This window comes from Neltuma alba, unplaced genomic scaffold (genome assembly GCF_004799145.2).
Source record: "Neltuma alba isolate B1F8T4 unplaced genomic scaffold, ASM479914v2 tig00012019_pilon, whole genome shotgun sequence".
Taxonomy (NCBI): domain Eukaryota; kingdom Viridiplantae; phylum Streptophyta; class Magnoliopsida; order Fabales; family Fabaceae; genus Neltuma; species Neltuma alba.
Genome location: NW_021636588.1, coordinates 188,265 through 198,242, shown reverse-complemented (window position 1 = coordinate 198,242; position 9,978 = coordinate 188,265).

Below are 9,978 nucleotides of genomic sequence, written 5' to 3'. Positions count from 1 at the left end.
TTAAAATAGGGAGAAAATAAATGGAAATTCGTGCAAAAATATCTCCTTAATTATTTCTCCACCTATCAAGCCAATCTTGCACCATATCAGATACTTTTCGGGTCCTGACTTACCCTGTACCACCAGGACATGTTCTGACACTATTTTCTCATCTTAATTAAGTACATATATGGTGCCACCTTAGAGGAGCATAGATAAAAATAATTAGCTCTACTGACAGGCTACTTAACCTTACTGAGTCATGCAGTAGAGATTTCGCTATAATGGGTAGACAAAAGACTGTCTAAAATATTCCCATACTGCGTTCTGATTTTTATGCTGTCCATAAATATCTTCTGGTGACTCAGCATGATGACTCGTAGGTGTCATGATTACGCTTGATGACTCAGCATGATGACTCGTCGGTGTCATGATTACGCTTGATGACTCAGCATGCTGACTCAGCATCGTCATGATGGCTTTTAGATATTTTCTTTGGTTTTGTCTCCTATTTAGGGGACAAAATTATTTAATATTTGACTGGAGCATTTTATTCAGTCCAGAGCTCCAAAAATTCATCCAAAAATATCATAAAATTCCTCATATTCTAGAGAAAATCTGTGAATTTTCTCAGGTCATAACTCAACCTGTAGCCCCACTTAAAAATCATTCTTTAAAATGCCCTTTTTCGGCACAACTGGCTTTTAAGTATTCTTAAAGCCATTTTGCTAGTCTTCTGGGGATGAGACTAATTTTATAATTTTCTACAGTCTCTTAGATCATACATCCCCATTTTACCATAATTTTCTGAGGTTTCCTTATGACTCAAACAATTAAATCTACCTCTACATCTTAAATTGAGCCATAAACTTATAAATTCCTTTTAAGTTACCTCAGGGGTATTTTCATCATCTCTCTTCACAAAAGAGTCTTAGAATATTATTTTCCATTTTCTGGGATTTTCTTAGAATTTTCTAAGTACTTTCCATTTTTACCCCTGATGGCCGTAACTTTCTGAATTTACGGTTTTACCCCTGCTTAGGCTCAACCTCATAAAACAATCTCTTTGAGGCTTCTAACTTAACCTTTGGTCTGTATCTAGCCTCTTTTCTCTTTCTGGGCCTTTGAGACTTTACTGGAGCCTCTAACTTTGATTACCCTTTAGCCCCTTAAAACATTCACTTTGCAGTTTAGTCCCTAAAACTGCTTTAACTTTCTTTCTCATCTTTAGGACCTCTACTAAAAAGGGGTCTGGTAGCCTATCTCATTTAGGCTATTTCTGATACTTCTAGGTCCAAAAATCAGGATGTTACAATTCTCCCCCTCTCAAAGAATTTCGTCCTCGAAATTCCGAGTCAAACCTCTATTCTTACCCTTAATGAGAGGTTAACTAAGGAGAATATCCCCACTTATACTAAATTTTGACCTCTTCAACTTTTCATTATACTCATTTCCAGGTTTCAACCATGGTTCCATACTTACATAACTTGTCGTTCTATACTTTTCTGTCATTTTCATGAGCATGGCCTTTGCTTTTAAGCATTTTGTCACCACTGCTCACCTTCTTCCTCTCCTTTAGGCTCATTCTTTCATAATAATACCATGACAGTGTGCCTGTCTTCATGGTATTTTACTACACCATGGCATTTTGGGTTCTCTTAATACAACCTTTATCTATTCTTTGCTGTATACCTTGCCATTCCTCTTTACTTTAAGGGCATATCTCCTTTCTTTCATTCATTAACTAGAACAGAATTGAGCTCAGTCTAATCAACAATAAAGGTGTCTGGAACAAGTCAAGGGTACTCTCTCTATATTAGTCCACCGCTGAAGGAGATTTCACTATCTTAAACTCATCTCTGGTCATCGTCTTCCCAAAGAGGTACTGTACTCTTACCCTTATGGCTCAGACACTTTCTCTTAGGCTTGGTCTTTCACGACCTTGGGAGCTACTGCGCTCTACCATAAGCCTTTTCAGGATCCATCATGACCCTAGAATACTATCATCAATCTGAACCATCTTAGGATCTCTAGGAGACTCTAGACCATAGAGTTGAGTAATAAAATAAGTCACCTCCACTCAGCTAGTAACTTGACTGATTATTCCCCAAGACTGATCACAGATATCAGTATTGTCTTCTTAGGCCTTACTCAATCCTTTCTGTCAACTCTTGGAATTCTTAGCCTTTCCATATTTCTTTAGCCCTTAGTTTTAGCTTCCTTAGGTCACTTTCCTTTCTTTGTGCCTTTCGAATTCCTAGGCACTGGCTCATCTCTAGGGCTTATTAACTTGCCATTGTATCAATGCCAGCCTGTCTTGTCTTAGGACTCTACAGTCCTTGCTGTCTCTTAATAATTTGGACAGCTTCGGGAGAGGACTTATCACATTCTCATTATCCTTCAGTATCTTGTAGTACCCTGTTAAGCTCAAAGAGCATCTGTTTGCATATCACGCTTCTATTGTCTTAACCAGTTTCACTCTCTCTCTCTGGGTAAGGTTCGTCCTGTGCCTTGCCTCGGCTGCTTCTACTTTTCTTGTGGGAGGACAAATTGCTTTAATTGAAGCATCATCAACTCAACCACTTGCTTTCTATTTCATTCCTTCAGAGGATAGCTTACTCTTACTAGAGCAGCGTCACTCTGATCTGGAGAACCACTTCCCAATCTTAGAGAGGTACTTCATGAGTCGATCGCTCATGGTCAAGACTTCTAGGGTACTTCTAGGGAATACCATATCCCCATTAAAGAGCCTCTCCACTAGATTATTTGAAAAGACCTCTTTTAATACATAATTATAAAACCATTTTTAAAATGATAACCATGGTAGAAAAAGAATTGAGTTAGAGTGTTAAAATACTACCATGGTTATAAAGAGTTTGACTTATTTCGAAAACGTCCCAAGTAGCTCAGGATACATAAAACACCCATGGGTTTAACAACGTAGAACAAAGCCTCAAGGCACAGTAACCGCCCACAAGCCCAACATAATATTCATCCCACAAAGACTTAGGGCACAAGAAACATAGGTTGCTCAACCCAGCCCATAAGCATACACATAAGAGTATCACATACAGCAGAGTCTTATGGCCTTCAGCCATTTTAACAGCATTCCATCAAATACAGTCACCCAAACAAAAGAAAGTATATGTCAACACAGTTGTGGGCCCTAAGATGGCAATATACATAACATTACATGCCTAAACCAAAAGAGGACTACTAGGCTATGCTCGCCTATGCCTCTGGTTGCTTCCCTTCGCGCCGAGCCAAACTAGATGGCTCTCCTGAAAAGTATTGATGAATAGCGGGGTGAGACGTAAAGTCCCAGTAACCAAGTATTAATTTATGACATATACAAGTAGGATGGCAAGTTGGTGAAGTAGTGCTTAAATATAGTTTAAGAAATAAATGGTACTTTAATAGATATAATCACATAAAAAGAGTATATCTCTCCATCCACAACACAATTCATATAAAAGTACATATATGCAACAACACAATGAAATATGCCCTCCCATCACCTTGCTCCTCCTTATGACTCCTTGACAAGGACCCGGGCTTTCTGTGCTGAGTAACCCGGCCAAAGGTCACCCCACTCACATCAAGCAACGGGCCCCCTCCTGTACCTACACCGCCCAAGAATGGACTATGGTGCAAGAGGTGTCTACCCAAGAGTTCATTCTCAATTCCGGGCCAAGGAAAAGGAAGAACTACAGGGGTCTAACAATAAGGCCAAACACTGGGATCCGTAGTGTAGGCATGCCGCGCGGGCTTCAAGAACAATTATCCTCCACATAACAAAATCCCATCCTCCACATATGAACCCCATGCATAGTCACAATATAAATCAAAATATCACAATCTTCAAAGTAAGATGATATAATTTCAAACAAAGTATAACACATTTTCATTTCATTTAATAACATAATATTAGTATATTAAATTCAGTACTACACGAAAACACAATTTCCAATAAAACACAACTCAAACATAATTAGATCAACATACTTCCCACTTCACCAAAATTTGTCATATAATAAAATATATTTTATTCACAGGCATACTTTTACAAATTAACTAAGAAAATAAAAACATAATAAACACCTTACAATCCAAAGCGTGTATATAAAATAAATTAACCCCGGTTACCTCTACTCCAAGCTTAACCTCACAGCTTGAGAAATAAGAGCGCAAATTACAAACTCCGAAGTACAAGATAATCTACAAATAATATAGATACAATTTAATATACATACAAATAATTAACTTAAATTACATAGAATTTATTATTAATAATATCTATACTTATATTTACTATCCAAAAATTCTTACTTCAAATAACAATTTTTCTCTACCCAAATAACTCATTTAAATTATAAATATTTATAAAATATTGTTTTTATCTAATATTGTAAGAATCTCAATTTATAACTTAAGTTTCCAGTTTCAAAATTTTTCTAATAATATAGTCTTAACCTATTTTACATTTTAAACCGATTAAAATATCAATAATATATTAAGTAACCCAAATAAGTTATTTAACTTAAATTTAATCGGTAAAAACATTCTATATATCTTGAATAATACATTTTCAACTAAAATCTTAGTTTAAAATTCTCAAAACAATCAATAAACAACTATAAACCGATTAAAATTTCAATAATATATCAAACAACCCAAATAAATTATTTAACTTAATTTTAATCGGTATAAATATGATATATATCATAAGTGACAGATTTTTCAACAAAATAAATTTGATTTTAAATATCATAGGTAATAAATGGACAAATCTAAACCGATTAAAATTTCTTAATAATAAATCTTTAAATTTCTACGGTCAAATATTTTCAAAACTCAATACTTACTCTATACCCAGATCACAAAATTTTCTCTAAACATTATAATGATACTACTAATATAAAGCTCTAAATATATAGGAAATATTCATAAGGAAAAATTTAATAGAAAGAAGTGTTTAATGTACCTATATGATCCCCAAAGCTTGTATGACTCTTCAAACTGCTAACACTTCTCTTCTTTTCTCTCAATCTCTCCTTCTGCGCATCTCACTCTTTCTCTCCATTCTTTGCGATCACTCTCTTTTTATTCTTCAAATTGCCAACCGTCCTTCCTCAATTTTTCTTCATTCATTAATGCTCCTCCCCATTTTTCCTTCTTCAGTCAAAACTCCCCCCTAAATTCCTCTTCCTCTTCAATACGTTCAGCTTTCGGTGGAAAGCTGAACGTGTTGTCCCCTTCCCCCTTTTTTTTTTTTTTTAATAAAATATTATTATTTAATAGTAATAAAATATTATTTAATATATATTTTTTTTTGAAAAAAAATAATTTTTTTTTTTTAAGGATGTTACAGCTCTCCCCACCTAAATAGAATTTTGTCCCCAAAATTCGCGACACGTATAAAAATATAATATATATATATAACACCACAATTCAACATTGAAAAACAGATAATAACACCACATACATACTATTATCACATAAGATAGTACACAAACAACACATGAACACATACTTAAGAGAATAGGTGTGGAAAATCACGCCGCATTCGCTCCTCGGTTTCCCAAGTGGCATCACCAGGAGACATGCCTTTCCAGAAAACCTTAAGTAACCGGATTGTTTTATTTCGGAGTTGCTTATCCTTGACATCTAGAATGCGTTCAGGCTCAGCTCGAAAGGTGAGATTCTCCTGTAACTCGATCTCCTCAGGCTCGATCACATGAGATGGATCTGGATGATACTTCTTGAGTTGTGACACATGAAAGACATTGTGCACATTAGAGAGATGCGGTGGTAAAGCAATTCGATAAGCGACCGGCCCAATTCGCTCCAAAATCTCGTAAGGTCCAAGATATCGAGGAGTCAGTTTCTTGGCCTTGATGGATCTACCAATGCCAGTCACTGGTGAAACTTTCAAAAATACATGGTCACCCACTTCAAATTCCAAAGGCCTCCGTCGTCTATCTGCATAACTCTTCTGGCGACTCTGAGCGGTCATTAACCTCTGTTTGATTAATTCAATTTTCTTTGTAGTTGCATCCACAAAGTCAGGTCCAACAATGGTTCTTTCACTCAATTCAGTCCAACACAGTGGTGATCGACACTTTCTTCCATACAATGCTTCGTAAGGTGCCATCTGGATGCTTGCATGATAACTATTGTTGTAGGCAAATTCTGCTAATGGAAGATGGCGATCCCAGCTACCTGGAAGTTCAATTGCACAAGCTCTCAACATGTCCTCGAGAGTTTGGATGGTCCTCTCAGTTTGACCATCAGTTTGGGGATGATACGCCGTACTGAACTTCAACTTTGTGCCAAAAGCTCCTTGCATCGCCTTCCAAAAGTTCGAGGTGAACCTTGGATCTCGGTTTGATATGATATCTTTTGGTATCCCATGCAATCTCACAATCTCATCTACATACAATTGAGCAAGTTTTTCCATAGAATAAGTAGACTTGATTGGGAGAAAGTGGGCTGACTTTGTTAGTCTATCTACAATGACCCAGATTGCATCATAACCAGCTGGAGTTCTAGGCAAACCCGTGATAAAGTCCATTGAAATGCTATCCCATTTCCACTTAGGGATTTCCAAGGTTTGGATTAAACCCGATGGCTTTTGGTGTTCAATTTTGACTTTCTGACAAGTCAAGCATTTGAGTACAAAATTAGTCACATCACGCTTCATCCCTGGCCACCAATACTCTTGCTTCAAATCATGGTACATTTGGTTATTCCAGGGTGAATGGTGTACTTAGTTCTATGTGCCTCCTCAAGAATTATCTTTTTCATTTCTTCATTATCTGGAACACAAATTCTTCTCTTGTACCTTAAGATTCCTTCATCTCCAATGTCATAATCCGATACTACACCATTTTCTACTTCTTCTCTTGTCCTCATTAATTCCTCATCCTCCATTTGGGCTATCTTCAACTCTTTAAAGAAGTCAAAGTCCCCAAGTACTGCATTTAGAGTAACAGTCGTCTCTGTCATCTTACCCATAATTGGTATTTCAGTTAACTCCTCCAGCAAGTGATGCTCTGTTACACTCATGTAGAAGACATGCGCTGTTTTTCTACTTAATGCATCAGCCACCACATTAGCCTTCCCTGGATGGTACTTCAACTCAAAATCATAATCTGCTAAGAATTCCATCCATCTTCGCTGACGATTATTTAATTCTTTCTGGTCTACCAGGTACTTTAAACTTTTATGGTCACTGAAAATCTCAAATTGCGCTCCATAAAGATAGTGTCTCCAAATCTTTAAGGCAAACACAATTGCTGCTAGTTCCAAGTCATGGGTGGGGTAATTCTCTTCGTGAGGTCTTAATTGTCTCGATGCATAAGCTACTACCTTATTATCTTGCATTAATACACAGCCCAAACCTTTCAAAGATGCATCTGTGTACACTGTATACGGTCTTGATGGTTCAGGTATGGTGAGGACAGGTGCCGTGGTCAACCTTCTTTTCAGCTCTTGAAATGCAGCTTCACACTTTTCAGTCCATACAAAGGGTTTGTCCTTCTTTGTCAAGTTAGTTAATGGCATAGCTATCTGAGAAAAGCCTTTAATGAAACGACGGTAATACCCGGCTAACCCCACAAAGCTCCTTACTTCAGTCACAGACTTGGGAGTCTCCCATTTCAACACTGCCTCTACTTTACTCGGATCCACGGCCACACCTTTGGCAGATACCACATGACCTAAAAACTTTACCTCCTTTAACCAAAACTCACATTTGCTCAGTTTGGCATACAACTTGTTCTCTCTTAATATTTGTAATACAATGCGAAGGTGTTTACGATGCTCCTCTTCACTCTTGGAGTATATGAGGATATCATCAATGAAGACTACAACAAATTGATCCAAGTAAGGCCTGAAGATTCTATTCATATAGTCCATAAACACTGCTGGAGCGTTTGTTAATCCAAAAGGCATCACCAGAAACTCGTAGTGACCATAACGAGTTCGAAAAGCGGTCTTGGGAATGTCTTCAGACCTGACCCTTAACTGATGATAGCCGGATCTCAAATCAATTTTGGAGAACACAGAAGAACCGACAAGCTGGTCAAGCAAGTCATCAATTCTTGGAAGGGGATATTTGTTCTTAATTGTGACCTTATTCAATTGACGATAATCTATGCACAACCTCAAACTGCCATCTTTCTTTTTCACAAACAACACGGGTGAACCCCATGGAGAAACACTCGGTCTAATAAAACCTTTTTCCAACAGATCCTCAATCTGTTTCTTTAATTCTGCTAACTCAGAGGGTGACATTCTATACGGGGCTTTAGAGATAGGTTCGGTTCCTGGAGCTAATTCAATGGAAAACTCCACCTCCCGTACTGGAGGTAACCCAGATATTTCTTCAGGGAACACATCGGGAAACTCACTTACTACTCAATTTGGTCTATATTCCCCTCTTTTCAGCTTGTATAGAGAAAAAGACAACAAAAGCCTGGCACCCCTTCTTAACACATTGCACTACTTGAGCTGCTGACAACAAAACAGGAACATCTGGTACATCTACAGATGTTGAGATTGAGTGCAACATAACAGACTTCTTCTTGCAATCTAAGGTAGCTCTATTAGCTGACAACCAATCCATACCCACAATAATATCTATGCCTCGAAGGGGCAAACAAATCAAGTCAATGGTCGTTTCCCGACCCTTAAATACAAAGGTCAAACCTTTGCAAACTTTAACAGTTCTCACGGTTGCTCCCGCCGGAGTAGTCACACACAGAACATAAGACAAATCATCCATACATAGTCTTAATCTTTCAACACAATCAAAGGACACGAAAGAGTGGGTTGCCCCTGAGTCAAACATAGCACACAAGGGATGATTTTGTAAGAGTACATTACCTCGAATCAAGTTGGGTGAAGCACCCGCCTCTTCAGAAGTCATGGCGAACACACGCCCTGGTACAGATGACCTAGGGGTCTGGTTGTTTCTCTTAGCCTTGTTGCAATACTTAGCTAAGTGTCCCGGCTCTCCACAATTAAAGCAAATCCAGCACTCTCCGAAGTGTTGCCTCCCACATCTAGGACAAGCGAGATGGTTAGTCACACTAGGAGTAGATGCTACAGAGCCACGCTGGGAAATTTGACTCCCTCCTCCTTGACTTCTCTGGGTCTGAGCGCCGTGGAAACGGTTCCTCTGCTGAGAGTTTCCTTGATAGGATTGTTTTCTGTTGCCAAAACTACTAGCACCTGATTGGCTAGTTTTCTTCCCCACTCCACCAGTGGGTCCCGTATAGCCACTAAATCGTCCTCCAGATCCTGAGGCACCGGTTTGGCGGCTAAAGCGCCCAAGGTTGTCTCTTCTACGATACTCATCAGCTTCTCTCATCCTCCGTGCAACTTGACGGATATGAGTACACATCTTTTCAAAGGTAGTGACCTCTACTGTGGCCAATTGTTGCTTAATCTCTGGTCTGGCTTTCTCCATTAACTGAACAGCCATCCACCAAGTGTTTCGATAACGATCTAGGTATGCCACATACTTGGATAGATCTATGAATTGGCCAATAAATTGATCCTCATGCATGTTTCCCTGTTGCAGGGCATAGAACTCCGCTTCCTTCTGTTGTCTGACCTCCATTGGAAAGAAGTAATCAAAGAACAAATCCTTGAATTGATTCCAAACCATCCTTCTATCATCCATGGGTCTCACACTATCCCACCATTGCTTTGCCCTTCCTTCTAACAGAACCTTGGCAACCTGCACCTTTTGCTGGGAACTACAATTCACCGTACTAAACAAGGTCTCCAATCGGTCTATCCAAGCCTCTGCTTCTACAGAATTCAGACTACCCTTAAAAGTTGGAGGGTTGAAGCGGCCTATATACTTCCAGACTGTTGTTATAGGAATGTCTGGTAACACCTCAGCAACCTCTTCTTCATTTACTGTTTCCTGCTCATTTGACTGTCCCCCATTATGTCCAATACTATCACCATCATGATGACCTTCCA